This window comes from Balaenoptera borealis, assembly GCF_965194805.1.
Source record: "Balaenoptera borealis genome assembly, chromosome: 17".
In the NCBI taxonomy this organism is placed as follows: Eukaryota; Metazoa; Chordata; class Mammalia; order Artiodactyla; family Balaenopteridae; genus Balaenoptera; species Balaenoptera borealis.
In genome coordinates this window covers 81,612,606-81,639,374 of record NC_138876.1, presented here as the reverse complement: position 1 = coordinate 81,639,374, position 26,769 = coordinate 81,612,606, and the positions used below count along the sequence as shown (strand labels likewise).

General features: G+C 39.8%; 1 protein-coding gene and 1 long non-coding RNA gene across 14 annotated transcripts in view; one reads left to right on the top strand and one right to left on the bottom strand.

Annotated features, from left to right (window-relative positions):
• LOC309614518 (uncharacterized protein) overlaps nt 1-26,769 on the bottom strand; it is a 368,580-nt gene that overhangs the window by 152,510 nt on the left and 189,301 nt on the right. The gene's annotated exons all lie outside the window — the stretch shown is intronic.
• LOC309614520 overlaps nt 7,938-26,769 on the top strand; it is a 29,645-nt gene continuing 10,813 nt past the window's right edge. The window contains exon 1 of one of the 2 annotated variants that reach the window (XR_014236228.1): nt 7,938-21,246. This is a non-coding gene — a long non-coding RNA (uncharacterized lncRNA). Of the gene's footprint in view, nt 22,945-26,769 lie in introns of both variants that reach the window. The other variant, XR_014236229.1, reaches the window with a different exon arrangement.

Below are 26,769 nucleotides of genomic sequence, written 5' to 3'. Positions count from 1 at the left end.
TTTCTGCGTATGTTGAGGTAATTGCATTTTTTGGTCTTTTATCCTATTTATATAGTGTATTACATTAAATGATTTTCAGATGTTAGACCAAACTTGCATTCTTGGGATAAATCCCACTTGGCTGTGATATATGATATTTTATATATGTTACTGGATTCTATTTGCTAGAATCTGCTTGAGGATTTTTGCATCTATACTCGTAAGACCAGTACAGACACCTGAAAGTGCTACTTTCAGTGTTGTTTAACATTTGAGACAACTTGAGGCTGGGAGACTCTAAGAAGCAGCATTGGCTATTTTTCTAAGACTTTTAACCTACTGGTTCCACGACATTAGGCCATGACTGTATACACAAGGTATAAAACAGGCACTCACAGCTTGGCCATCATTCATTCTCTCCTCTGATTTTTAAAGATACCATTTCAAGTTCCTTGTCATTCACAATAGCAGTAATACCTCCACAAACAGGTGATTCCAAGACAGTTAGCAATTAGAAAACTGTACTTAAGCATACCCCTCTCCCCACCAGTATTGCTCAAATCTTGACTAACTTTTGTCTGCTTGATATATGCCAGTTTCTGAGAGAAGTGAATGCAAATCTGAAGAAGGAAGAATTATAGATTTGTAAATTTCACCCTGTGAATCTGGCAGTTTTTAATGTGAACATTATGATGTTTTATGTATATACAGGTGCAGGATTGCTGTATATTTCTGATAAATTGTTTTTTCTTCACTACTAAATGACCATATTCGCTTTGTATTATTTTTCAAGGGCAGTTGTAATAGAGTTCTTTATTTCTCCTTTCCTGCCTTCTTTGGAATTGATCATGCTTTTCTGAATGAAAATCATACATTTCTATTATTCCAGTCATTACACTTAAATTTTTGAATGCATGCTCAATTTAGAATATATTGTTAATCAATACCTCTATACACTTTACAAAAAATATAAGAACTTTAGAATTCTTCAACTCTCAATGCCTCTCACATTGTTATGTCATATTCTTTAATTCTTTAGTTTTATCCCGTTGAAGAGTAGTCCAAAATTAGTTGTTATTATTGTTACCTTGTAAAACCTATTTAACATTTTCTAACTCTGTCATACCACGTTGCATTCTGCACAATTCCCTTACATCTATATTACAGTTAAAAATTCTCTTAAACATTGTCTAAATCTTCTGGTTAAGCTAACTGGTATTTATTTTGATTGTTGTATTTTCATTTTTAGACATTATATTTGTTTCTTTCCAAACCTGACTCTCTTAAATTTGCTGGATCCTATTTTACTACAGCTCTTGTCCTTCTCTTCTTTCTTTAAACCTCTAAAGGTGGAGTCGTTCATTTTCTTTCAGAAGTTTCTATCAGCTCACGTTCTCGAGTTTGCCGTGACCCTGTTCTGTGATGAACTGTTTCGTCGCACGGTTTGTGATACCTTTATTGGCAAGGCCAAAGGTTTTCATTCACGTCTTGGCCTGGGGTGTCTACAGCCCAATGGCTGTGGGAACTGGACTCCACTTCTTCATAGGGTCTTCAACCCAACTGGAACGTTCTCCAGACCCAATATTCTGTGTGGGTCTCACCTGTTTCCTAACTGTTGTTGTCATAGTTACTCATACACCTAGTTTAGGTGCTTTACCCTTATCAGTTGTTTTCCTTTCTTCCTTCCTTTTTTTTTTTTTTGGTGGCAGGGTGGGGAGCAAACAGCACCTATGCATTTGCTTCCCATCTCAAGCACGTCCTGCCAGCAAATTATCTTGTGTGCTTTGCATGCTTCTCCCTAAACAGATTGCTTAATTCTTTCTACTTTTTAGAGGCTTCTGAGTCTCCAAAATTCCAAGTTTCCTTCTAACTAAACTTAGTTCCTGTGCTCCCAAAGTAGTGTAACTACTTCATGTGGGAAACTTAGATGGGCTTATGGAGGCTTTACTCAGCTGTGTGTCTGACATGGTATTTTCCTTTAAAATCGGAACAATTGGAACCTCCACCCATTCAAAATTCACTAGTAATTCTCAATAAGTCAAAGAGCAAACATTCTCATTCTAGGCCCTCTCAGCCTGCACATGCTGTGTATGTATTTTTAGTTAGCAATTGCTTTTCATTAAATAAGGTGATATATAGAGATGGAAATACACAGGCAATTTATTTTAAGTGTTGAATCAGAGATCCTTCCTTAAATGATCTTCATTTATTCCTCATATTTTAGGATATGTTCATGTACATGGAATTAAGAGTAGTCTCAAGACTTCGTTGACAAAAGTATGAATGATGGATGGCTGGATAAATGAAGAATAAATAATTAGATAGTATATTTCCCTTCCAAAGATAAAAATATAATTTAAAAGTTTTTTCATTGGATCTTTCTCACATGTAAAAATTCTAAATGTACAACAATATTTAGGTACAAGGTATAAGAGAAGATATTTTAACTTTTGTTTACATATATTATATATATTATATATAAATGTATACAGTATTTGTTATTTAGGTAATAAATATATATGTATTTATATATGCATTGTTTTATATACATGTGCTGAGTCTTAGAGTTGAACCATTTTGACTAATAATTAGTTTAAAGAAATTCTCTTCATTTGTTTTACAAAGTATATTAATAGAACAGAAAATGAGCTTCATAAATTTGGGAGAAATTATATATTTTCTCTCTCTTAGTTTATGTTTGAAATGCAAATTTAAGCATCAATTCATTTCTGATGCTTCAAACAAGTCAGCAAATTATCTGACACAAGGGATAAAAATACAGCCTACGGAGTTATATTTAAACTACAGATTTTAGCACTATTTATACATAGTACATCATCACTCATTTTGTATACTCATGAGGAACAAGTAGATTTTACATTGTTTTTGACGAACTCCATCAGGCCAATCAGTGTTGAGGACAGTCAACTAAACATGGCTGTTCTGGTGCACATCCCTCCTGAAGTGGAAGGCGGGATTTCTGGGTGAGCTATTCACAAACTTAACTTACTGATGGATGATATTTCATTTGAAAATAAAAATGTATTATACCTGACATTGGTCAAGGGACATTTGCAGAAATTGCCGTCCAGTAAGTCTGTGTTAACATCGTCTCACAAACTAAAAACAAAAGATCCTTACCAGAGCACCAAACAGCCGGCCCTCCCTCTGCCCTGTAATGTTCAATCTAGGAGATAAACAAGTCGCATTGAGACACATCTTCTCAGACACTGTTCCTTGCCTGACACGCGTGTTAGACTGACTGTCGGATAAATGCTGTTTTCAGTCCCAAACCACAGTGTCTACACCCTCCAACTGCAGGCGTGTGGTTCCTCGTGACTGAGGCCATTTGTGCACAGGGGGCTAGGACAGAGATGACAGCGCCCCTGCAGGAAAGGAAAGGAGCTGTTTTCTCCCTTTTCCCACAATCATACCGCCCAGTTAAAAACTTGGCTTTTCTTGATCAAAGGAAATCAGGGAAAGAGTGAGCCCCAGAGTGGTTTCGTCTTCTTGGTGTGTACTGCCCCGTCAGAGAGGGGGCCCCAGATTTATTATGATCAGAACAGTGTCACGTATTGGAAATGATCAAATCTCTCTGGATTTTGCAATGAGAGATTTTCTGCAACACTCAGAGTTCTAAAAAATATGACATGGCGTTCTTTTTATTTGCACTTATGGTATAGGAAGCTGATAGGTTACAACAAGAAATATTTCTTAAGCTAGAAGAGTCCCTATGCACGTTACAGCCTTTAATTGTGCATTATTTCAAGGAGTGTTAGAAAATGAAAAGAGAAAAGATCTTCAGTGTGTTGAAGGCTTAAATGAACTCACTTGCTCTTAAATCAGCGGTTTCCATGTCAAATGTGTGACTACAGGTTAAATAGTAGAAATCCCCGCCCAGGGTTCAGGGGCGGGTGACACTGCCCGCGTTTCTCTGGGAAATCAGCGGGCATCCCAGGGTCTCTGCAAACCAGATAGCAGGTTCCCTTCACCAATTCAGGGCTGAGACATGGAGCCGGGGGACAAATCCCGCCCCCCACAGGTGACCTGGCCACTCTGAAAGGCAACATCCAAAAATTACCCCCATGGGGTAAATTCCGGTGAAACTACTTTTTAAAAGTTGTTTATAATACATAATCTGATAGGCTGACTGTCTCAATACAATGAAAGTTACCCACGGGATGAGTTCATTCTTACATTAGTTCCTATGAATTCTTCCTCTCTACACATTTGCAGCGTGAAGAACGTGGCTAGAAGCGCTGGCCTATAACGTGTCACCTCCCAAACCGCATGGCGCGGGGTGTGGGATCCACGGGCGGGGGTAGATGTAAAAAGCCACTAAATAAACACAGAGCTTTTGTCTTTACACAAAAGACATCATCAGGTGGATGATACCGTGACAACACCTTCTATATTCACGTAGAATTGGGTCGTTCACCCAGGGCTTTCAGGCGGTGTTTGCAGTGAGCCTGCCCAGAGAACCAGGAGATGAGTTCCAGCCCCAGCTCCGCCTCAGTTTACGTGTGTGACCTTGGACTACGTTCCGTAAGCTTCCAGAACACAGACCTCTCATTTGTTGGTGAGAATGTGAAAAGCATGTAGCATCAGTCAAGTACGCAGAGAGAGTAGCTGTATTTATATGGAAAATCAGAAACCTCGAAGTCTCACACCACTACCCTGACCTTACGAATATGCCTAGAATCTGTTCACCAAAACAACTTTTTTTTTTCTCTTTTTGAGTTGTTCGGGTATTTCTCCACTGGCGCTGGCACACCCCTCGCAGACCCAGGAAGCACAGTCTCCTTCCTCCCTCTGAATCTCCCATCACCCACCCATCCTGCCGCCCAAGTCCTGCCTCAAGCTTGTTTATCTAAAGAGGAGAAGGAAAGGAAAACGGAAATTGAAATAGCAGCAACAGAGCCAATAAATAACACGGTCTGACGAAATGCTCTGTTTTGTAGGCACACACCCAGAAGGCAAAAGACACTTCAAAGCCAACACAATGTCTCTGCATTTTTACCCACAACGTAATGAATCTGAATCATCCAGTGTCTAAGCTAAGAAACAGCTGCTTGTGTGCGGCAAAATATTGAATATGGATCTAATATCTGAAACAGTGAATTTATAAAGTAAATTAAAAATCAAATGAATAAAATGACATCTTTAGAAAAATCTCAGTGATCACAAATACGAATTCAACTAACCAACCGTTTATTTTTTGTACCTAGGTTATCACAAACAGCATTCTTTTAACAAGTATTTATTAAGTTTCACAGATAAAGCAAACACTGCAGGGTCTCAAGGAGCTGAAATTTGGTAGGAGACAGACCAGTAAACCACAGCTATAAGCCAGTTGGATAATGAGGGTCTACAGATGTCCGGGAGGAACAGAAGACTAGCCACTCCCAGTGCTGCCTCAGGGCATGGGGGGCTCACAGGGGGAAAAGCACTTGAGCTGTAAGTGGAACAAAGACGAAGCCCTTCAGGAGAACAAGCAGGGAAAAGGCACTTCAGACAAATGGAAACGAGTTTTGGCCAAACCATGGGGACCGAGAGCAGGTGAGTATTTCAGTAACGTAAGCTGCGGTGGAGGGTAAAGGCACAGTGGGGTGTTGGTGGGCCCTAAGGCTGGGGAGTGGGCAGCAGAGAAAATCAGGACCTTACCAGTTGTATAAATTAATTTAGATATTTAAGTTAGTGTCTAGACCATGGGGGAAATTCCAGTGATCACTACATGGAAATGTGAGGGGCAGCCTTGTGAGAGCTGGGACAGAAAGCAGAGAAACTGGCAGGGCAATGCCCCTGGGCTCAGGTGAGGAAGGAAGAAGGCGTCAGCAGAGCCATTAGTGACAGAAGCGCTTGGCTGGCTCTGGGGGAGATGATACCAAAGCTCCACTTCTCATAGGTGCATAAATGATGGCTACTCTTACGTAATAATCCATGGAGTAATAATCCAAGGAGAAATTAAAAATGTTTAGTTGAGACAGATTTTAGAAATGATGAAAAGAATAGTTTTACAAAAGAAGAGGCCAAGTCCAAGAGTCCTGTGATGGGTGAAGGAGGCAGCTGCATTGTTACAAGCTGACGTGTGTCCTCCCAAAACCCATGTGTTGAAGTCTCAACCCCCAGCACCTCGGCATGAGACTGTATTTGGAGTTAAGGGCCTTAAAGAAGTAATTAAGTTAAAATGTGGTCACAGAGATGGTGCCTAATCCAATAGGACTGGTGTCCTTACAAGAAGCGGAGATTAGGACACAGACACCCACAGTGGAAAGACCATGTGAAGATACAGAGAGAAGACAGTCATCTGCAAGCCAAGGACACACCTCAGAAAAACTCAACCCTATCAACACCTTGACCCTGGGCTTCCAGCCTCCAGAACTATGAGAAAGTACATTTCTGTTGTTTCAGCAGCCCAGACTGTGGTGTGCATGATGGGAGCCCTAGCTTACTAGTACATGAGTCACTAAGCCTAGAGCCCATACTCTCAAATGCCCTTTCTAGTGTCTCACACTCTACCCATGCATCAGTATGTCCCCATCCTCCAGTGAGCATTCCTTTCAGATTCTTCCAAACTCTGTTTTTTGGTTGGAAATTATAAACTAATTTCTAATACTTGACCAAGGTTGTTTATATGTAACAGAAATTACTGTGCCCAAGAAAACATCTGAGACAAACCATTGACCAGACTGGATGTCTTGAGGATCATCAAAGTGATGATTTATTTTTAAATAGTTGTTGAGCACCTACTATTTGTCAGCCCTGTCTAGAGGACATTGTAAGGATAAACAATCCTGGGTTTCTATTATTGAGGTATCTGCAGTCGGGTAGGGAGAGAGAATTTGTACAAAAATAAATGTGATAGAAGCCCAGATGTTGCATGCTATAGGAGGACACACACCATGGGAGTTCAAGGAAAAACAATTATTCTTAGAAAAATGGAGTGGGAAAGGGAGTAACCAGGGGAGAATTTATGATTTAATTGGTACTCGGCTAGTCCTTGAATAAAGGTGGCATGTGGCTACAGGAGTATTTATGCATGCAGGCATGTGGGTGGAGGGTCTAGAGCATTTCAGCTACAGGGAAAATGTGTGAATAAACTTAAAAAGAAGGGAGGGGAAACAGTGAGTATTTCAGTTTGAAAAGAACATAAAATATGTGAAACACTTATAAAAGATGGGTTAGGTCTACCTTTTAAAGAGCCATGAACATCCACGAAATTGGACTTCACTGAGGAAGCAAAAAGTCTTGATGTAAAAAAAAAACAAACCAATTTGATTCTGTAAAGTATTTTACCACATGCGATTGAAGCAGGACAGCATTACGAAATTACCTTTGAGGTCAGTTAGTATTACAGTGCCTATGCTTGGGAAGTGGCATTCATTTTTCATTAATTTATTCATTACCCAATAGAATATTAAGTACCAAGTATGTGCCAGCTAAACACCAATGAGCTAAAAAGACCACTCCTTGGCTCTATGTGATCAGTGAGAATGGAGGGGATGATGGGGTAAATTAAAAATTATGATGGAGGCAGGAAGGGTAGGATTTTACCATGAGTAGGTGTAGATTGAATTATCCATTGCCTAAGTAGATCCAGGGTGTGAAGAATGAAAATCTCAAAAATCTCTAGAAATATCTGTGATTGTAGCCTAGAAGACTAAGACAAAAAAAAAAAAAAAAAAAAACCACACACACACAACTTTTATTTCTAAAAATACTGGGGAAATGAAATAACATTAGTCAAGTTGAGTAAATTCCAAAAAAATTTAAAAGAATAGAACTAAAACAGTTCTTTAATAGAACTAAATAGTTTAATTTAATAGATTTAATAGATTTATTTAATCTATTAATAATCTATTTAATCTATTAATAATCTATTTAATCTATTAATAGATTTAATAGATTTATTTAATAGATTAAATTAATATTAATTTAATTTAATACAACTAAAATAGTTCTAAAACATGGAAAAGAAATTCAGGTGGTAACTTCTGTCCTCAAGAGGAAAAGTAGAGAAAATGAAAATAAACAAACGACGGCAACATACCCATTGTAAACTTCAGGCACTTTGAGGAGCAAAATATTTTCAAATTTTAAAGAACTGACAAAGAAACTTTTTAAAGAAGGGAGACAGTCTGAGAATCTTCTGTGAGCCATAAATATGAGACATAGTACATGATGCAGTTTTGTTTTGGGCTAAGTTACAACGTCTTGAGAGTAAAAAGATGTCGGGGGGGTCAGAACATGCTGGACCATACTTCCCTTTCCCCATCCTACATGCGTTCACTGCCAGGATACAGGAATACAGTTCATTTTTGTTTACGTATCTTGTGTATCTTGTATCCTGTGACTTTGGTGAACTTGCTTACTATGTCTAGAAGTTGTTTGGTAGGTTCCTTGTGATTCTCTACAGAAGTAACTGTATCATCCGAAAATAGCTTTGTTTTCCTTTTCAGTCTATAGACCTTTTCCTTTCCTTGCCTTATTGCACTGGCAAGAACTTCCAGCACCGCGTTTAATAAGACTGGTGAAAATGGACATACTTACTTTGTTTGCAATATTTGGGTGAAAGCATTTGACCGTTCACCCTTTAACCTGTTAATACAGTGGATTACGTTGATGATTTTTGAATATTAAACAAGCCTTGAATTCCTGGGCTAAACCCTCTTAATTACGCTATATTATTCTTTTGATATATTGCTATATGCTATTTGTTAATATTATGTTAAGGGTTTTTGCATCCATTTTCATGAGGAATATTGGTTAGTGGTTTTCTTTCTTTGTGCTCTCTTTGTCTGGTTTTGGTAACAGAGTAAATACTACCTTCAAAAATGAATTGAGAAGCATTCTTTCCTCTGCTATTTCTGGAAAATTAGTGTTAATTTTTCCTTAAACATTTAGTACAATTCTTTAGTGAAGCCATTTGCACATGAGGATTTTTGAACTAATTCAACTCCTTATTACAAGGAAATATCCCCTATATGTGATTATTATTCTGCTATTGTGCTGTATCTCCGGAGAGTTATTGGACAGGTTTCTTTAAAGTTTAGTTATTCCGATCTATACGACAAGGCATGGTACTTAGGGAAAAAACAAACTTGCTCTTTGAGAGCTTTAACAGTTTTTTGAATTTCTGCTGCAAAATTGCTGAAATCCTGAGCAAATTTTGCTTTTGCCAGAGGCCTTGCATTCCTACCATCTTCATCCACATTCAAGTTATCTTGCTGCCCGTTTATACAAGAAGTAAATGAAATGCTGAAAAATGGAAGTGGCATGAGAATAAAAAGAAAATCAACTAATATTCCCTAGGCATTTGGAACATACAAGGCATTGTGATTGCTGCTTTGTGTGATCACAGAAAGAAAAATATGTGACTGGGATTAGAAATTAGAATTAAATGCCATGTGAGAAGATAATCCAGAGTCACACCTGCTTCACATAGCTTATTTAAAATGATAACGAAGTATTTATTGTGGAATAAAGGGAACGTCATGTAGTATTACATACATATTTGACATATCATTCAGATCTCAATGAATTGTTCATTTCACTTCACACAGTGAAAGAGCGATGACAAATTAAATATTACATATTATGTAGCACCCAGGTGGGAAAGATGCCTGCTCTATTATAAATTCATGGCAAGAACTAAATTAAGGACACCACGACTAACAAAAATCTAATCTTGTACCACATGCAAAATAGCTCAGTATTGTTGATAATAAAAGGAAATAAAAGTCTTGGGTTGAGTTTAAGATATGTTTCTTAGAGCTTAACTGACGTTCTCAAGAGACAGAGGGAAATTGAAATGAAAGTTCCATCCATCTACGATTATGATGTATTGTTTAAAAAAAATTTATATAGATTTGATTTAGTTGACATGTTATCTGTGCCTCAAGTTTTCAGTTTTTGTCCAAATTTTGTTAAAAGGTGTTCCTTGTGAAGAAGCCATTGTAACTTTCAAAATGGCTCTGCTTTGCTCTGCTTGATATCTGTCATCTATTGCTTAGTAAAGAATGGCTTACCAGAAACACCACGTCCTATGAGCTTGTAAAACAATTTGTGAATCAGGGACATGTTACAGAGCTGACATCAGAGAGGGCATTTAGAAAAGGGAAGCACTGAAAAAGAGCCAAAGTTACCAAGGCCAGCCTCTTAGCCACTAGATAAACTCAGTCCCTTAAGACACTGTGAATTACAGGCACCATGAATCACAGCTTTTACTATGGCACTGGGTGAAAATCGATTCCAGTTTACAAGTATTGATATGGATAATATCAATAAAAACAGGTAATTTTAAGTAAAATAATGTGACACTTTTGTTTTCTTAGCGCTCTCTCCTGTAAACCCGCGGTGTCTCATCAAAGAGGATTTAAGCACAAAGAAGTCTGGATAATCGTATAAAGGTATGACCAAGACTAAAAGCACTGAGTGCAGGAAGGTGGGGAGCGGCTGATGCAGGCACGACCGAACGTGCAAGAGGGGCTCCCACCCAACAAGGATGCGCTGGGCGCTGCCACATGCCAGGAGTTCTGCTGAGACAGATATGCGGGCGCTTCCAGCAGGCGGCTCGCATTCTCCCAGAAAAGACGAGTTGGCAAGCAAGCAGGGGATGAAGGATTTGTCCCAGGAGGACAAAGAAGGAGGCAATGACCTCTGCCTGGGGGCGGAAGGGGCGTCAGGGAAGCTACACGAAGGGGACTAAAGCTCTCCATCCACTTTGGGGACCACGTCATGGTGTCTGCTCTACCCCAGGCTGTAGTCTAAGTGCTGGGGACCCGGCTGTGTCCCTAGATCCACCTTCCAGGGCTGAGACACTTCACATAGCCCTGTTTCCAGATGAGATACTGCAGCTTAGAAAGTTGTCAGCATGTCCATATTATATCGCTATTAACTGACACAGCTGAGATGCAAACCAGGATTTTAAAAATTTCTGGAGCCCCTCTCACCACTACACAGACTGCTCTCCGCCCATGGAGAGCCGAGGGTCATGTGAAGCCTGATCGGATGTGTGTTTTAGACAAGGTGGAAGGAGAGCAGACAGACATGGATACCAGTTAGGGAGATTATTGGGGGAAAAGGATGGGCATTATGGACGCTGCTATATTTCAAATTCTTATTGAAAACATGAAACTTAGCATAGAGTTTGTAAGAAAAAGTAATGATATAGATTAAATCAAATGGATTTTAACTCATGAATAGTGTATGGAAAGGAAGCCTCCAGGATGTGAAGGACAAAGTTCCTACAGAGTGTGCCTTCTGTCTGCCTCAGCTGGGGGGCTGGGGCTGCAACATCCTTTGGGGAATTTAATTACTCCGGGATCTGTTGAGTGTTTACTCAGTGAAACGGATACATCCAGGCACAAGCCACTGCTCCTGTTTTCAGAAGCTTCCGAGGAGATGGTGAGGAGACACTTTGTAGAGAGGTAACTATAAGCGAGCATCTAGGTGTCACAAGAGAGGTCCTGAGAGATTTCAAAGGAGTAAGATGGACATTTCTCAATTTTCTAAGACTTCAAAAATATTCCATGTTGGTCGCAAATTAAGCCTTTCTTGCAATACCTTATACATGAATTAAAATCAACTTAACTTGGGAGTTCCCTGGCGGTCCAGTGGTTAGGACCGGGTGCTTTCACTGCCGCGGGCCCGGGTTCAAAACCGGTTCAGGGAACTAAGATCCCTCATGCTGCGCAGCACGGCCAAAAAAAAACAAAAAAAACCAACTTAACTTGATAAACATGATTCCCTTTCTTGCAAACAGTAAGCTGAGTCTCATGTTTTCCAAAAGAATCTGACTCTGCTCTTCTGCCGCGGGCCCACGATGCCGCAGTACCAGACCCAGGAGAGTTCAGTCGCGCAGCAGAGAAACTCCGCCTCGCAGACCCTATGAAGGCACGTGTGGTTCTCAAATATAGGCATTCTGATGGGAGTTTGTGTATTAAAGTAACAGATGATTTAGTTTGGTTGGTGTAGAGAACTGACCAAGCTCAAGATGTAAAGAAGATTGAGAAATTCCACAGTCAACTAATGCGACTTATGGTGGCCAAGGAATCCTGCAGTGTTGCCATGGAAACGGACTGAATGGTTTGAAATGAAGACTGTCTTGCTCTTAGGAAGTAAATATCTTTTGAATTTGAGAAAGTGTTGGGACAGAAAATACTTTATGTAACTAAGTGGGCTATTCAGAAGCCAAGAGATCATTTTTTGTACTTTGTTTTTTAATGTTTATTTAGAGAGCTAAGAATGTAAATGCTTTCAGTTAGAAAGCCTTTATTTATTTTTGGAAATGGAACAAGGAATGCCTCTATCTTGGAAGCTTTTTGCAGATTGTTTGATGTTAGGCAAAATAAATAATTACTCTCTGGTAAGTTTGCATCAGTAATTTGAAAATGAGATATCAAGAAAAGCCAATTCTTCCTTAAATTTAGTTAATCTGTCTTTAAAAGAAAATTAAATGTAACCATTTTGCTGGATTGATATATTTCTTTTGGAGCATAAGTTTTGTGCTGTTGATGACCAGCAAATATAAAATACGGTAACTGGAATTAACTGTGCACAGCAGTATAGCTGATTATATACGGTAGTGTAGTCTCAATTATATCTAAAAATAACTGAAAACAAGTATGCTTTACCTTAAACTTTACAAACTTAAACTATATATTTTTGTTTTGTTGTTGTTTTTTAACATCTTTATTGGAGTGTAATTGCTTTACGATGGTGTGTTAGTTTCTGCTTTATAACAAAGTGAATCAGCTATACATGGACATATATCCCCATATCTCCTCCCTCTTGCCTCTGCCTCCCACCCTCCATATCCCCCCCCTCTAGGTGGTCACAAAGCACTGAGCTGATCTCCCTGTGCTATGCGGCTGCTTCCCACTAGCTATCTATTTTACATTTGGTAGTGTATATATATATCCATGCCACTCTCTCACTTCGTCCCAGCTTGCCCTTCCCCCTCCCCATGTCCTCAAGCCCATTCTCTATGTCTCCATCTTTATTCCTGTCCTGCCCCTAGGTTCTTCAGAACCATTTTTTGGGGGGGGATTCCATAAACTATATTTTTAAATATAAGGGATTCATAGTATCATTAACCTGTTGAGCAAAGACTTACTTTGAATCAAATTTTCAGTTCTCAGAAACATCTGCCGTTACTTTAAATGCATGAACAGAATGCTCACTAATGGATTGAAACCACCATATTACAGAAATATTTGCCATCTACATTTTCTCAGAAGGGCTCAGGATTATTTGAACTGTTAAATTTTTGCATACCTCTATGACACCTCAACCCATTTCTCTCATTACTTAACCAACGTGTTAAGTATGACTGTCACAGCTGTTCTCCATTAAACCAAAAGTATGATATTATTTGATATTTATATTATATTTGTAACCTGAATTTTACCACCTAAATACAATGTTCACATGTTGATTCCTACATTAAAATATTTTTTGTTAGGAAAAAAAAAGAATTTGAAAAATAACGACATACATATATATGTATATATACTAACGGATCTATAGGTACCTACTTTTACACTGTTACCTCAACCTACTGTCTTATCAACAATCAATAAACCATAAATATTTGCAGATCTGGGTGAGGAAAAAAAGGAACAGAAATGAAAACCAAAAGAATACAGCTAAAAAATAAGTTTCAATCATGTAATGAAACTCAGTTTTTCTATTTCTGAACAGTATATAATTTTTGTCAATAAATATTTATGTAGAACTTTCTAAGTTGAGGTATTAGACTAAGCACCGCAGGGGAAATAAAAATGAATGAGGCGTGGTTCCTGATTTTGAAGAGTTGGCCAGTGGGTAAACACAGCATTTCCAGTGAAGCCAAATAACCCCCCTTCTAATCCTCATATAAAAAGGAAAAAAATACAGAGAAAAGGTGCTGCCGGCCATCTCTCATTATCTATTTTCTCTCGCGTATTTTTTAGAAAGATAGAACTTGAGAATTTATTTCAAAGCACCAATGGAATATGAAGGTCATTTACACAAAAGCCACAGCAAAGAGTGGCCTCTGTCAGGTGACAGGCACACAGGGAAGCACCCGGCGCTGTCCTGTCACAGAACGAGCGCTGGGGGTCCTTCTGTGGCGGGGAACTCAGGCTAGCAACCCTGTAGGACCAGCTCACTTAATGTGACAGCTGAAATGTTTTATTCCTGACGTCTACTTTTTCAATTCACCTTGGCATTTATCCCTAATTATTACTGAAGAGGCAAAGCATCCTTGATTGCTGACTGTTTGGCTTTTACATACACAACATCTGAATTTAAACAGTATGTTAATTTGGTAGATGCTTCGGTCATATATACATGCATATATATCTTATATACATATATACATATGTATACATCTGTATGTGTGCATGTATACATATATACATACACACACACCCGCACAAGTGTTCAAACTCTGTTCTTAGGCTTAATATGAAACTTCAATTAGAAACTTTACAATACATTGTGTTGCACATTATTAACCCTATTGTTAACTTGAGAAAACTAAAGCACAGAGGGGTTACATTACCTTCTCCAAAGTACTACAGCTTTTTAATAGAAGAGCCAGGATTTGAATCCAGTCAGACTGACTCAAAAGTCCAACATCTTAACCACTACACCACAGCACAGAATGAGGATAATAGAAATAACAAGAATAACGCCTAGATCTCTGGTGTGTGCAATGTGGGAATAATGGTACTGTTATCTGTTAACTGAATGAATGAATGAATGGATGAATGAATGAATGGGTCTAGAGTGGGAGATAAAAAAGAGATGAATTGAATTCAGATTGCCTCAAAAGTGTTGTCAAATATCAGGTCTACGTATGACGTGAGGGGCACGAGACACAGCAGACAGAGTGTTTCAAGACACCAGTAGGAGGTGTGGATGGAGACACAGCACCGGGCTCATCTTTGGGAAGAGGACGCCGTGCGTGAGCCTGGGTACCGCCCCCCATCCCCCCGGCGCAGCCTCGCTGACCCCCAGCCGGCGCTCTGTGGATGGAGCCCTAGCGCCTTCCTGGGTCAAAGTCCTCCCCGTACACACCTGTTTACCTTTCCATCTTCACTTCTCTCAGATGCACCAGTCACAGCCATGATCCAACTCCAGCTTCGTTTGATCTCACCTGAGTACAAGTGCCACGGGTGTCAGGTCACCTTCTCTAGGGAGGCTTTCCTGAACCGCCAAGGCTGGGCCAGGTGGAAGTTCATCACACCTCCTCAGCACCTTCTACTCACATCTGCCCCACCACCCGCTGTGGGCCAAGAAGGTACGGAAGAGGAGGGCTCTGATCTACCTAAGTGTATCCTCACCACATCACACAGCGTCTGCACGACACACACTTGATGGGGTTCAGGGCAGGCCGCCCCCAAATATGCCCTTTGGCATATTGATTATTTTGAATTAAAGCTACTTGAGAAACAGCCAGTGCAAGAAGGACACTCTGACTCTCCTTCGTCCCCCTGAAAGCAGGAGATAAATCTCTCATGTGAAGATGCTCTCTCTGTACCAGGAGGGTTCAAGGCAACCTTATCACCAGAGGCAGGGAACTCAGGGCCCAGAGGCTGTACAAACAGACCCTGGGAATTCTTTATGAATTTGCTCCCCAAGCCCAAACCCCTCTGTTTTGCCAATTCTTCATAAATTTATTGTTTCTTTGTCTAAGTATAAAAGCTGCCTGCTTTGGTCACTTTTTTCAGCCCCATATCTTTGAGGCTCCCATACATACAAAATTAAATTTGTTCCTGTTAACCTGTCTTACGTTAATTTACAGGCCAGCCAAAGAACCTAGAAGAAAAGAAAGAAAAAGATTTTCCCCTACACACTCAATAAATATTTAAATGAATGAATGAATGAAATCAAAGAGGCCAAATCATTATTTTTAAATAACCAGTTCTTTGTTATCTTCTGAGTTTAAGACTATGATGTCAGGAATCAGACTGTCTGGGTTTGTATCCTGTCTTCCACATTTAAAATATATTACATTGGAGAAGCCATTTAAACTCTTTTGACTCTGTCCTCTCATTTGTAAATGAGGAGGATAATATAATCTATTTCATGGAGCTGTTGAGAGTATTAAAGGAGTTAATGCAAGTAAAGCACTTTGCAAGAATGCCCTACACAGAGTAAGCTCAAATGTGGCTCTTAGTTTTGGAATAAACTTTAGAGAACAAGATAACTGACTTACTTAGTTCATAAATAACTTTTGCATAATGCCACAGTTATAAATATATTCTTGTTCGTAACCCACAAGTGCCATTCAAACAAGGCTGTTGAATGAATTAGAACTTAAGAGATTATGTTTGCAAACTCTTTTGCGAGGTAATTCCAAGTGAGTTTAAAAAACATTTTTCCCCAAAACAATTGGGTGTATGCATTTTAGGATTTTTTTAAAAATTCACATTTCTTTATAGTGAAAAATAGCACAGAAAATTTTGCAGAGCTTTTTAAAGTGCAGCAATTTGCTGTTTAAAATTAAACCAGTAGAAACCAAATTAAATCGGGCTTGATGGTGAGTGCTGAAAAAAGGAAAGTTTAGTTCAGTGTGTGTGTAGGTTTCAACCATGTCCCAAAGAGTCACATCAAAACTCAGACCACATCCGGTCTGGCCCAGAGAAGGACATATGTAAGTAGATATTTCAGGACAAAGTTTATGGACATTAATGATTAATTTAATGAAATCAGAAGATTCTGAAAACAGTGGGTTGCTTTAGGAATATGTCTGGACGCTCCGATTGTTGGAGGGGATTGACATCCCTTCATGGGGATACAAGTTCACGGTGGGAAGGCTGAGCTTCAGTAGCTCACACATTTTTCCATGAATTGATCAAAACTCTGCAACTATGCAGTGTCCCAACACTGCATTCCACATATTAAAAATATACCAATAATGACAGGCTTTAAAAATTGACAAAAATATACGACACTTTCTGATTTTATCTTCAACACTTGTTTCTTACATTTTAGCACCTCTCATTTGTTTGAATGGAAAAAAGTACAAATAACAATTTAAAGAAAAACTAAAAATGACAATTTTGGGGGGTGTTTGAGAACAAGATTATCTAATGCTGTGGCTTTATGTTGTGTACATATGCTATAATAGCAAAATGTAATTCCTACTTCCTATGAAGGAATGAAGTATATAAACATTTCATATCTTTAGACGATGTTTCATCTGAACTAGTGAGACATACTGAACTTCCTCCATGATTGTTTTGAAGTGAAGGGTTCACAGCAGGAAACCATTGATATTTCTTCACACTCTTACTGGCATTTCATTTTCTTTTTACTTTACAATTGTGTTAGTTATCTACTGCAGTGTAACAAGTTACCACAAACAAAGTGGCTTAAAAGAATACAAATGCATCCTCATGGATGGAATTGTGTCCCCCTAAATTCATATGCTGAAATCCTAACCCCAGGACCTCAGGATGTAACCTTATTTGGAAATAGGGTCATTGCAGATGTAATTAATTAAGAAGAGGTCACACTGGGGTGAGGGGTTCCTAATCCACTGCAGTTGGTGTCCTTATAAAGAGGGACCTTGGACTCAGAGGCACAGGCGTAGAACATCATGTAAAGAACAAAGCAGAGACTGGGGTGATTCAGGACAAGCTGAGGATGCCAACGGTGCCAGCAACCCCAGGAGCTGGGCGAGAGCAGGGGACAGTCTCCCTGACAGCCTCAGTCGGCACCAACCCTGCAGCACCTCGATCTCCAACTTCTGGCCTCCAGGACAATGAGATAAGGACTGTCTTCTGTCTAAGCCACCCGGCCCGTAGGACGTTGTTATGGCAGTCCTAGGAAACTAGCACATGGATGGTCTCTCAGTTTCATGGGTCAGAATCAGGCACCGGTTAGCTGGGTCCTCTGCTCTGAGTCTCGTCAGGCTGCAACCAAGAAGTCAGCTGGGCTGCATTCTCGCCTGGAGACTTTCTGGGAAAGAATCTCTTCCGAGCTCATTCAGGTTGTGGGCGGAACTCATCTGCCCCGAATATATGACCGAGGGCCACCTGCAGGGCCCAGAGGCCACCGGCATTCCCCACGTTCCCCACCACGTGGCCCTCTGCACTGACAGCCCACAACATGGCTGTTTGCTTCCTCAAGACCAGCAGGGGAAGTCCTCTCATCTGGTTAGATGGAGCTTTATGTGATGTCACATAATCGTAGGGGTGACTTGCCATCCCCTTTGCCATATTCTATCGGTTAGAAGCAGGACCGGGTTCTGTCTACACTGAGGGCGGGAACGCAGAAGTGTGTGACTCGCTGGGGCGACCTGAGGGCCTGTCTCTGCCCCAACATGCATTCACCCTGTGCACCGCACTCGACTTCTTTACGTGAGTCAAGAGGACTTTTCTCACAATAAAAAAATACTGTACTGTCAATACGTAACACACCACAAATTCTATCCTTTTCCTGTAATTATAGCTCTTTAAAAATTATAAAGTCATTATTACCAATTTTGGAGGGAGTATTAAAAAAATTAATAAAAGCTCTTTGTATCAACCTTAGAAAATAAGGTACAAAAAAGAAAACAACTAAAAAGCATTCATAATCCTCAGAGTCTCAAGGAAGATAATTGCTGCGAATGTCTTCAATTCATAAATTTTAAATTCTGATACATACATTTTGATATATAATGCTATCATTACTATTTTTTAACTATTCCACTTAACTTTCGTTAACCTTCTTGACAAAATATTTATTTGCTCAAATGATTTAAAATTTCTAAATAAGAATTTTATTTTCAATTGAATCATTTAATTTTAGATTAGTTGAATTGAAGAGTATTGCCCATGTGAAGTTTGTTCTTGAGAATTTTAGTTTTCCTTGTGATATAGCATATAACCAACTTTTGAAAAGTCTCCAGGAATATTTGAAGGTAAAATGAATTTTAGTTTCCAGGGTACGAAGGTGGATACATCTCTCATAAATTGATCTCATTAATGGTGCTCAAATACACTTCGGTTAAAGAGAGCTGAATAGATGCTAAGCTATTTCAAAGGCAAGAGTTTCTAATTATAGCACGTATAGATTACTAAATGAAAGTAGACTATCCTGTCTCAGTTAATACCCTTCTTCCTTAAACTCAGCCTTCTTTAAAGTTGCTATTGCCACTCCTGTTTCTATCTCTTTGGAAGCCGGACTTACTTTTACCTATACTTTTATATTTGAGCATTCTCAATATTTAGCTTATGTATGTCTCTTGCAATGGTGTAGAGTTGAAATTTGCTCTGGACATATCTATGAATTTTCTACTTTTAACAATTCCCTTAACGCATTGAAACTTCAGCTCTATCTGGGTTGTATTAGCTTTCTTTAATTTCACTTTTGGTTCATTGATGAACCAAAAACCTTCAGTTTCAACATTGTTCATGTTATTCTCCTTGGGATTTGCAGGGCATACATCCTGGTTTTACAGGTAAGTACCTTCATATTTCATGGGAGACTATTTGAAATGAAATCTCACTAATTTTCAATATTAATACTTAATATTAATAATTCTAAATACTAAATAATAGTAAATGGGAAATGTCTGATGGAAAAACAAATTTGGGGGATTAAGAGACCATTTCTTAATTTAAATAGCTTAATGAAACCTTGCTTATTAATAACCTAGGTCTGATATAGGAAGATGCTGTCCCCCTGGGATGTCATAGATTATAATGCTGTATTTGAAAGATAATTTAATATCCTCAGAACTTATAAGAGGCTATTTTCAAGCAAATGTTTTATGTTCTTTGTAAAGTGGGTATTATCAGCAGAGTCTGATTCATTAACTGTATCACCTTTTGAACACACCATGTTTTGCACCATTTCAGGGCTGTTTAGTGCTCTTTCTCCTGCTATGAGGTTTGTTCTCACCTTGATTCCAACAAGCTTTTCATATAAGATATTCTGTACTAGCAGATCCAAGGAGAGCAGGAGGTGTCCTTACAGTGTTGTATTAAAAGCAGCAACAGGACTTCCCTGGTAGCACAGTGGTTAAGAATCCGCCTGCCAATGCAGGAGTCACAGGTTCGAGCCCTGGGCCGGAAAGATCCCACATGCCGCGGAGCAACTAAGCCCGTGTGCCACAACTACTGAGCCTGCGCTCTAGAGTCCACGAGCCACAACTACTGAGCCCACAAGCCACAACTACTGAAGCCTGCACACCTAGAGCCCGTGCTCTGCAACAAGAGAAGCCACCACTCGCCGCAACTAGAGAAAGCCCACGTGCAGCAACGAAGACCCAACGCAGCCATAAATAAATAGATAATTTTTTTTAAAAATAGTGACAACTTTCAAAGACAAACCTGAGAACACTCTTGCAATTAAATTGGTTCATTAAAATCTTTATAAGAATTGCTAAAATCTTACTTCTTTAGCAATACTTTGAAGGCTTTTTATAAGTTAAACATGAAACAGCCATAGCATCATGAAGTATTATGGTAATAAGATTAGTCTCTTATGGAAGAAATTAAACTTTCATTAGCTTATAAACATAAGAACAATTTATTTGAACTAAAGTCATGAGTAAACATAAATATTTTTACATTTGTAGATAAAATATACTGTATTTAAAATTACTTGATGTTTTAAAGACAGAGCTAAATGTGAAGTATGTGGCTAGAAATTCCAAGACCAGATGGTTCCATAAATCCCAGCAGAAAATATGCATCTGCTGGCTCTTTGTGAAACTGTTTTGTTTGAAGGAAGTTTTATTTCATCACGTGGCACGGTGTCTTAGCAGATCATTCGTCTTGCCTTAGGAATGTACCACCTGCATTAGGTGTTATTTCTTATTTCCAGAATGAGTGGAGAGCAAATCGTTTTCTGTTTGATACTCAAGGAATTTTATCAGTAGAGTTTGATTTACTTGATTTATGGCACAATCAAATGTGCCAATTATAGAGTTTGCTGAAATAAGTAGATAGGTAATAAGGACTTGTGAATACTATTTAATTGCATCTGTAATCCTACAACATTATGCAAAGACCCTTGTCAATTGATTAGATGATACTGAAAATTACTTGAAATTGATGATAAAATGTCAAGTGTTGCATTTACAGTGTGTTAGCATAGGATTCCAAGTAGGAAGGTCAGCCAGCTGAGGAAGAGTTCCCATATTTACGCGGAGGAACTTGTAGAAAGTGGAAAAAAGACTAGCTACGAGATTCACGGCAGGATAAGGAGAAACAAAAACAAAAACTGTACTTGGACTTGGGTCCTCCGAGTTCCGTCCAGGGCTCTGCTAATCAGCTGAGGGTAAGTTACTAAGACCTTTCCAACTTTTGCTTCCTCATCTTCAAATGGAGTGTTTTGTTTCATTTTTTAGTCAAACGATCTCTCAGGACATCTCTAGCTCTGAAAATCTATAACTAAGAGAACTAAGGGAAGAAAAGAACCTAGAAACATAATGTGAAATGCTTTATAGTTTATAAATTAAATGATGTAAGATATTAAATCTCAATGAAGATTTGAGAAATTTTGTATTATCTTACATACTGGTAAAATAAGATTCCTAGCTTTCTTATTATTTTCATTGGTTCTGTCATTTGCTAATCTTGATTGCTGTGATCTTTTGATAATTATAAGTTTACATTTCCTTTGTGAGGGTCCCATGTTCCCTTTACTTTAAAAGCAAATCAAATCAATCATTACTTTGAACGCTTGTAACTTATAACTTCAACAGTGCAAGCTCTATCTTAGACCCCTCATTTCTCCTCATGCTTTGCTCCGTATTTTCAGTGAGAACCTACTGTTTCCCAACACATACCTATGGCACTTCTACTACATGGATAATGTACAATTACTATGGCATTATTACTACTAGAATTACTACTTTTCTGCTGGTTGAAATAAGAGTAACTCCAGGTCAAGCAATTGACTCATCTATAATTACCCCTGCAAGCTAGTTTAGTGTTTAAATATGCTATGAGTCACCTTGTTGGTTGTTTTGACACAGTACAGACACGTGTCAATTGAACAGCATTTTCTCATGTACTCGGAAAAATAGAAACCTCATGGACAATAGGTAAAATAATCTTTCACCAGAATCTTCCATGATTTGAATTAGAATATTGTTTCTTTATCCTTACCAGAATTCACCATTCCAGAGTGTTATACTAAAAGACTAACTCATGAATGTCTCAATTTTCTCCTGTATAACTTGCACCAAAGGCCTGCATCTACCTCACGGCAGTTTGTACCCACCATCAGCAGATGGCTCCCAGCTCACCTCGACTGTTTCTCCTCGTCCTTTGGCACCACTGGGAGCAATGCCAGTGCAAATCGCGGGCTTCCCAGAATGACTTCTAGTGCCCTGCTGGGTGGCACAACAAAAAAATTCAACAGGGAACATCTAGAATTAGTCCCTGAAGGAGGTCATCCTAGTATATGGCACCCAATTTGTCTTTAGATACATGTGATCATATTAGTTCACACATATTTGGATGCAGCTGGCCCAGAGGGGAGACAGCAGACATTTTAAAAGCATGTGTCAAAATACAGAGGCCCAGCAAAAAAATAAACCCACAAGGCAAAAGCAAGAAGTTGGCAATGCCAAAATAGAACACATGGGATGCCTCAGGAAGAGGGGTTCCCTGAACTTGGGGAAGTTAGTGGTGTGATTTTTGTTTTTAACCGAGAGCCTGTGGATATGCCTTTGGTTAGGAAGGGAATATAGTCAGTTGGACAATCAGCCCACTGTCTACAACACACCTTGTCACTTCTGGACCACACACTTTAATCAAGATTTTGATAAATTACAGTGTTTTGAGAGACTAACCAACCTGCAAAATCAGAACTGTGAAGCAAGTCTAAAAAAATGGGGCGTTTGAGGGCTGGATGTCTATTTAGTGAAAATGAAGACTTACTGGAGAAAAGATCCATCTTCAAAGAATAGATGTCACATCCCATGTTTCTCCACACGGAAACAAAATGACCAAATAGAAACCTCTCATGGTAAGTTTGGTCTCAGTGCAATATTAAAAATAAACCCTAATAACTTGTTTTGTTTTGTTTTTTTTTTTTTTTTTTTTGGGTGTGTTGGGTCTTCGTTTCTGTGCGAGGGCTTTCTCCAGTTGTGGCAAGCGGGGGCCACTCTTCATCGCGGTGCGCAGGCCTCTCACTATCGCGGCCTCTCCTGTTGCGGAGCACAGGCTCCAGACGCGCAGGCTCAGTAGTTGTGGCTCACGGGCCTAGTCGCTCCGCGGCATGTGGGATCTTCCCAGACCAGGGCTCGAACCCGCGTCCCCTGCATTGGCAGGCAGATTCTCAACCACTGCGCCACCAGGGAAGCCCTAATAACTTGTTTTTAAAGGAAATAGACTCTTAGGAAACACAGGCTCGGAGCCCATGGGATTTACATCATCGCAGATGTCAGGGCAAGAGGGAGGATGGATGAGCCCACAGTCAGTGTGTTTGCTTTTTCCCTGGGGTAACCCCTGAGGTTCAGTATAAGAGCAATTTTAATCTTAAAATTAAAACCTGTGCTTTATAACTCAATTCCAGGTCCTACCTTAGCCTCGGAGCAAAACTGGCTTTCTCACCGCTTGCCTCGGCATATTTTTAGCGCAGGCCACAGTGCGCAGGAAATGATTAGACAGGAACCTCTGTGACCTGCAGCAGCCAGCCTGCTGCTTAAGCCTTAAGCTGCTTAAGTCCCACGGGAAAGCTCCGGTGCCCCGGTTTTCCCCAAGGAGCTCAGACCTTCATCAGAAGGCAGCTCATCCAACGGCAAGAAGAAAGGTCCCTGCCCGACAGGTAGATCGCTCACCACAGGACCCTAGGATCTGCAGGCATGGACGTGGCCTCACGGGTTCCAGCATCTGGAGGACAGTCCTCCCCTTAGCTCCCAGCCCCACAGGGACCTGGAGGCCCGTGGGTGCCAGTGTAGGCAGACAGGGCTGTGCTGAAGCCCTGGGGACAGAACAGCCGAGAATCCTCCCGCAGGGCTGCAGCCCCAGGGAACCACGCCCCGCCTGGCCGAGGGCTCAGGGCGGCTCAGCTCTGGAAGGATCCGAGGCCAGGTGTCTGGTCTCAGAAGGTGAAGAACCTGGGTAGGTGGGCTGCCTTCCTGCCCCAGCCTGGGAGGGGCTGACGTCACAGCCCAGTCCCTCACCTTCTGCCAGGTTTCAGCCCCAGAGGCACCTCAACAAGCTGGCCTGAACCCCATGATCCAAGGAAGGAAGAGCATCCAGTTCAGGAGCCCAAGAGCCAGAGAGAGAGGACGCCCCATGGGGTGGAAGAGACACAGATGAGAATACAAGGACTAAGCCATCGCAAATGCTGCAGAAAAAAGCTTTTCAAAGTTTTAACAGATGATGCTGGAACTAAGAAACTAAATAGATAAATTAAAAAAAAAGATGTTCCCTGCTGAGACTGAAATCAGTGAATCTGATACGTGTGGTCATGTGCAAAAATAAATCAGAACATTGAGCAAAAACATAAAAAAGGTGGAACTATGAGGATAAAGCAAAGAGATTGGGAGGGTAGATCCTGCAGGCCTAGCTCCCAGGGACATTTCAAAAGGGAAAAAAATTATATTACACAATATTTAAGGACTATATAATAATCAAGGAAATATGAAATTCAAATTTCCCTTTGTTGAATAAAAATGTGTATCTGTGAATTGAAATTGCTCACTAAGTTTGAGACTGGGTTAGTAATAAAAGTTGCATTTAGGCATATTGTGATCTAATTCTGAAACTCTGAGAAAAAAAAGAATAAAAAGATCTAATATAATCATTGTACTAAAGAATCTGAAAAACCTATATAAACAGGAAAAAATTGGTATCTAAACTTCCAATTGCAATATAAGAAGGCAAAAATCAATGAGGGTAAAAAAAGACCACAATTCAGGAATCCTATACAAAGTAAGGTAGCCTTCACTTTTCAGAGAGAAAAAGATATTTGAGGGTAAAACATAACTCAGAACATTTTACACAAGTACCCCAAGTGAGAAAGAACATTACTTGAAAAAAAATAAAAACTATATAGGTTTTTCAACCTTGGGAATCTCACGGCCACTCACGTAATCCCGCGGGGACTCTGCCTTCACACGCACACCAGCCTGGACTTGCTGAATGCTGTCACCACCGTCGCAGAGCACACAGCCCAGCGACGCCTGTCTCAGCCAAGCTAGCGGCGTGGGGCTGAAAACTCTGGGGTTTTGGTACCAGAAGCTGGTAGTGAGCAAAGAAAGATGCGTGTGACAGTCGGTCCTGGGCTGAGCCGAACACAGGCAGCCGAAGGGAAGCAGCTGGAAAGGCGGATACTCGCTCTCCAGCTAAGGAGGCTCTGAACTGCCACCAATAAGTTCTTAAACCCCATGCTTGTGAACTGTCCCTTTCTATTCAAGTTTTACAAAATGATTCAAGGTATAGTTCTGTCAAGTTGTTTTTTTTTTTTAAGCACATCTTTTCATCTAAAACTCCACGAATTGGCCTTAGGAATTGCACGATTTAATATCGACATGTTTGCCTAAAAGGGATATATTGCTTTTAATTATTACTATATACTAGCTGATTATCTCTTGACTAATTAAAACACACACATGCATTTTTAAATGAAAGGATACAGTTTCAAAACACTATTAAAGGGAGCGCCTGTGTTCATTGTTTCAAGAAATAATTGAGTACCGCATGCCAAGCACTTTTCTCCTGCTGGGTACACCACAGTAGACTAAGATGGGACACAGGAGAGTCGGTGCCACTGACATGGTCCTATGAGCGGAGTGGTGTCCCCCTCAGATTCACATGTTGAAGTCCTAACCCCCGGTACCTCAGAATGGGGCTGCATTTGGAGACAGGGCCTTTAAAGAGTAGTTAAGTTAAAAAAAAAGGTCATTAGGATGGACCCTAATCCAATATGACTAGTGTTCTTATAAGGAAAGGAAAAGTGGACCCAGGCTAGAAGGAAGACCACGTGAAGACACAGGGAAAAGACGGCTGTCCACCAGGCAAGGAGAGAGCCCTCAGCAGGAACCAACTCTCCCAACACCTTGATCTAGGACTCCCAGACTGCAGAGGGAGACGCAAGAGGGAGGAGATATGGGGATATATGTATATGTATAGCTGATTCACTTTGTTATAAAGCAGAAACTAACACACCATTGTAAAGCAATTATACTCCAATAAGGATGTTAAAAAAAAAAAAAAACCAAAGTTTTCCCAAATTTGTTTAGATTTTGACTACATATATCCTTAAATTATTGCCAGTTAAACATATTGGCCCCATTATGTGTTGCAATAAATCCAGGGTGCTAAAAATAATTTATAAGAATTAATGAACTATTATACTATTAATGTTTGCCAATGTACAATAAAAAGAGTTAAATCTTTTACTACTTTCTTTACAATATAATTCGTAAATGGAAGAGATTTGGAAGAACAATTTTAAGGAAAGAATAATTTCTAGTATAACGTTCATTAAAAACTAAGTTCTAGGCAGTGTTTTACATCCTTTGTATGTATCACCTCTGCAATAACACAAAAGGCTTGTCAAACAGGCTCACAAGAGTCCTAGCTCTTGCTCAACTTCACTAATGATTCCGAAGCTACAACGTCTGTAGCACATTTGGTCCAAGTGATACAAGAGTAACAGTGGGTTTCATGCCAAATCGGGGGCAGCTGCTCAGTTTTTGAGCTTTCTTACTTTTTGTACTTGGTCTGTCTGGCAACTGTAAAGAGGTCACACAACTAACTTACATTCCCCTGCCAGCTAAGTCCCATGATTCCATAAATTCAAGTCTATTTACAATAGACACTTCGGGCGAACCAAGAGATT